This window comes from Manacus candei, unplaced genomic scaffold (genome assembly GCF_025592945.1).
Source record: "Manacus candei isolate 608988 ecotype Guabito, Panama unplaced genomic scaffold, ASM2559294v1 h1tg000043l, whole genome shotgun sequence".
In the NCBI taxonomy this organism is placed as follows: Eukaryota; Metazoa; Chordata; class Aves; order Passeriformes; family Pipridae; genus Manacus; species Manacus candei.
In genome coordinates this window covers 5,705,357-5,710,291 of record NW_026138091.1, presented here as the reverse complement: position 1 = coordinate 5,710,291, position 4,935 = coordinate 5,705,357, and the positions used below count along the sequence as shown (strand labels likewise).

The following is a 4,935-nucleotide window of genomic DNA, read 5'->3' as shown; positions in this document are numbered from 1 at the left end:
CAGCATCCTGTAAACAAAGCAGAGGGATGCTGAAAACCTGAGGCACCAGCAGCAAGCAGCTCCTGTCTACCATGGCCACTTGTGTTTGTGTTTAAGGAGCGAAACTTTAACCTGAAAATCTACCAGAAAGGGACTGCTATCAAAGTGGAAAGGAAGAGTGAGGAGAGAAATACATAACAAAAGAAATAAGGGGAATGGAAGTGTAAAAGAGGAATAAGTAGATGAATAAAAAGGAAAAGCAAGACAGAACAAAAAATTAGTCACTGTAGAAGCAAAATTCCTTTCTTTATTTCATCTGTGCTCAGTCCAGTTCCAGTGTAAGAGTTCTCAGAGGGTGATCTCTTGTATTTAAGTGGGTTGTAAATTTTAACAGTAGAAAAAAAGCAGTATAACATCTCTTCTTTGCGAGGAGAGGTGTGAGACATCAGTCCTGGAACCAGGATACCTCTCCTCCAGTGGCAGGTCCAAGCTGAGATGTGTCTGTAGGTGGAGTAGGCAAAAGGGTTGACACTTTCTGTGCATGAAATATGAGTAAATAAACTTGCCCTTTTTTCAGTTTGAGAGGTTTCAAGGTCCCCCTGATGTAGTACCTTTGCTATGCAGTATCAGGAAGATGTTTATCTGTTATGGTTTCGGGACATGTGCAAATGATACATTGGGCTCCAAGTTTCAAGCCTGAGCAGGACTGGAAGCAGTATGTGGTCCTGAAATGCTCACTGTGGGGCAGAGATATCTGGGCTTCGCCTTTGTTCATCACTGAATAGCAGCCTGAGAGGAAGCTGGGTTGGGCTGGATTCTTCAAAGGTGAGTGACTTTCATGTTTTACATAATACACAGTTCCAACAGAAATGCCCTTGGGGTTGGACTGATACCACCTTCCATGAAAAGCCCCTGGAAAAATTGCTGTGGCTCAGCAGGGAAAGACCATATTGGATACTGTCAGCATGTTAAAACCTCCCGATGTGGAGGCAAGAGGGAGAACACTTGGCAAAGCTGTTGCTTATTTCAGCTAAGGAACTTGGTAAACAAGGCTCTGAATAATTGCACTTCTGAAAAGGGATTTGAGATGAAAATATGAGGAGCTTCATCAACAGAGAAACAAAGTTTATTTGCATGAGAAGAAATACATTCAACTTTACCAAGATGAAGGTCTGGGCTGCATGGCACATTGTTTTAAGCCTTGTCAGAAGAGATTACATGTTTCACAAAATAATCATAACTAGCATCCTAATGGATTAAAAATACCTCTTTCACCTCCACAATAGGAATTTCTTTTTTGATGAACCTGATTTGCTCTGGAATAACTCAACCTAGGGCCCTCGTGTTGCTCTGTCAGACATGCAACACAGCCTTCAAGGGGCAAAACCAGCCCCTGCCTCCTATCTCCAAGAATGATTAAACAAAATTAACACAGTTTTTAAGAGAGAGGACTGAAACAAAGCAGCTCTTTGAAATATCTGCCAACTCAGACATCAGCTCTCCAAACAAGTTACTATAAATGAGTGAGTGTGAGTAGGCAGTGCGATAGCTGGGGCAAATTCCAAGCACGATGCTCATCAGGAATATAATGCTGTTGAAAGTAAAGCTGACATACCTGTAGACCAAGGTTAAGGAGATTCAATGTGTGCCTCCCAAAAGTGCTGTCACACTTCCCCTCAGTGTCATAAATTTTTTTCCAATGGATATGTCTGGTGCCATGTTCATATTGTAGATTTAGCAAAGTGAAAAATAAATGCAAATTTGATATGGAAATTAGAGCCAGGCATAAGCTAATAATTCACTGTGTTCCAGACATTATTATTAGTAGTAATGCATCGCACTTCTTATTGTATGACATGGAACAAAAGCCTCCCTTTTTTTTTTTCCCCACTGAGGTTGCTGTAAGACCTGCAGAGCTGTGCTGCTTTTAAAAGGTATTTTTTGTCCCCAAAAAATAGCTAGTGAGATCTTGGAATCGCAGCCCTTCCAGGTCATCCAGACAGAAAGAGCTGTGCTACAGCCAAAGGGCCTGTGGGTATCTGTCTGCTGGCGTAGAGTTATTTGAAATCAGTTGGTTTACTGTACAGAAAGGCTCACACTAGGCATTATGATGAGCTTCAGTACTGGCACTGGCTGCTCAGGCTTCTTGGCTCAACATCACTGCTGGACGACACAGAACCACACTTCACATGTGACCCAGATGCCCAGCGTTCCTGCCTCCTGTGCTGCAAAGCTGCACTGATCCCTCTGATGGAGGCAGAGAAAAGGTAATGTCTGCACAAATAAAATGGATAAACATGTATTTCTGAATTGCATTCTGTTGTATTCATATTTCTGTATCCATCTCTCCCTCATGTTCTGTTTGGCATGATTTTGGTGATGTTTACTGTCCTCTCATGTCAGCTTTTCAAACAGAGCCAATCAATTTTATTGCTCTGCAGAGGGATATCTAGTGTACCTGCAGCTGCTTATAATAGGTTTACTTTTCCGCAAGCTGCATTCTTTGGTGTCTGGCCAGAGGGTTCTACATCAGCTGCACACAGACTTTGGGAAGGCACCTGGTGGGATTTTCTGCTGGAGAGCACCTGGGAAAGCAGAGTTCAACTCAGGAGAGAAATGGCACACATGAGGTTCAGCGTCCCCAGGCCAATTGTCTAACTAGGAATATGCTTCATTTTTCACCAGTTCACATCTGCAACAATTTTGATTTCAGTCTTGAAACTTCAGGTTTCTTCCTCTAAGAAAAAAATGGCTATATAACATAAAAGATTTTGAGTGATAACACAAGGAAATGCTTCTGTTGTAATTTCCTCAGTCTGGTTGGGCTTTGTCTCATGTTAAACAAGGGTAAAAAAACCCCCATGTAGTTCAAAGCCTGATTTCAAGGAGAGATTTTGAGGTGCTCTGGCACAGGCTTTAAATACTACTTTTGTCCTTGGAATGAGTTTATATTGTGGATATGCAAAAGACTCCGTGGTTGTGAGTTTCATAATGTTTAAAATGTCCTCCTGGTACAATAATGTCCCAAGCCTAGAGCTGACAGACTGCAAATATAGATGAGCTCAACAGATTAATACTGCTCACTGTTCTGAGGGCACATGAAGAACTCTTTTTATGTTTATGCACTTGGCATGTGGCACTCTTTAGGCCAGAAAATGGGTTTAGAGCTGCACAGTTTAGTTTTGAAAATGCATTTGTGTGTTTGACTGTTCGATTCGTGCATACAACTGTATCAGCAGTGCAGCATAAGCCTGTTTGAAATTTGTCCCTGGCAGTCAACTGGGCATTTCTAATCAAGCCTGACTCTGGAGCTACTTTCATACTCCAAAGGGATTACACTATCACAAATCACTGGATACCATTTTCAAATGGTGTAATTGCTGAACAGCAGCTGGAGGAAATGCTGCCTGCTTCCTAATTTATAAAGACTGAAAATTCATTTGTTTAAATAAGAATTAGCTCTTTATCATCTGGAAAAACAAAGTATTATATGTCAATCTAAATATGTCAGAGAAGTAGTGTGTCAACATGAAGCAAGGCAGAAAATGCTATAAATCTGAGAAGGCTTACATGAATTTTCAGTTTCGTACAGATTTCTTGTGGGTCCTAGAACAAAACTGCTCCCTCTGGTTTGCCATCTATAAAATGCCTATGATTTTATAATTTTATCTCCAAGGTCTATTGGAAAGATTTATCCTTTAGTGTTTGCAAAATATTTTGAGATTCCCTATGGATTCCATCAATGTAAAATATGCACTATTGCTCCCCTTTTTAAAATTGAATTCTGACTTAAGGAGCAAGAGATTACCTTGCAAGCAAAATGCAGCTAAAATGAACAAACTAATACTTATGCTTTTCACAAGAATGAAAAACCTGAGGGAATATTTTCTTTTGCTGAGTTTTTGGTTTTTTTAAGGTCCAGTTAATTTGGATTTCTCAGAAATCAGTCTACACTCTACTCTGGATGAGCTAGCTACACTGGATATAGATTCAACAGTGTGGATATTTGCCTGATCAATTTGGTATTTGACTTACCTGGAAGCATGTTAGCCCAGATTAATACATTCAGCTGACTTCAAGCAGCTCTTTGCAGGGCCAGCTGAGATATCTCTGCACAGTAATCCCACTCTATTCTGCAAACTGTTTTTTTGCATGGAGCCAGCTCAGGTCTGGAAGGAAGGTCAAATTCATTGTCACTCTGCCTTGGCTCTGTGTGCTCCAAGCTAGCTACTGCTGTCTTCTGCACATCAGTCTCAGAGAGGCTTATCAGCCCAGGTACAGCACGGTGCTGTAGGAGTATCGAATGTGGCTCTGCACATAAATAAACAAGCCAGGCTAGAGCTTGCTCTGTCGGGTCTGTAATTTAGAGACACTCCAGCATTGCTGCTGGAAACAGTCTGTAGCTGCCAGGATTACTGGCTCCTCGCCATCTGCGCTGGACTGGTACTTTCTTGGGGCTGTGCTCACTCATGTCTCCCCTTGCCCTGTACAGCCAGAATGTACTATCCCCGGACACTGGCTAGTGGAGAGCTGACACCATTGTCCAAAATTACAGAAGATCAAATTCTTAGCTGCTGTGAACTGAGGCAACACCTTTGAGGCCAGCTCAAACTACAACAGTTTGCATCAAGCAGAGACTAGCACAATGCCTAGATGTCACAAGACCTTCAGTAAACTTTCACTGGTCCTAGGAAGAAAGAAAGGGTAAGAAAGCAACAAGCTGGTTATTCATTTTCTCACTGGTAATGGCTCACTACTCTGGAAAAGAGAGCAAAGCTGCCACCCCACAGGCAGCTTTAAAATAATTTATAGATTAGTGGCTGAGAAATTCATCATGCCATAGGTCTTGCTTAACTTGGCAGCATTACAAGTTTATCTTTTCACACACAGTTGTTTTTTAATGTCCTCACAGGCAGGCTATAGCAGCCCAGTGCTTGCCCTCCCAGCTGCCAGCCC

General features: G+C 41.8%; 1 long non-coding RNA gene across 1 annotated transcript; it reads right to left on the bottom strand.

Annotated features, from left to right (window-relative positions):
* Positions 1-256: 256 nt before the first annotated feature.
* On the bottom strand, positions 257-4,286 carry LOC127474701 (uncharacterized). Its single transcript, XR_007905957.1, has 2 exons — positions 4,015-4,286; positions 257-480 (listed from the first exon to the last, which is right to left on the bottom strand). It is a non-coding gene; the product is annotated as an uncharacterized LOC127474701 (long non-coding RNA).
* Between the last annotated feature and the right edge of the window lie 649 nt (positions 4,287-4,935).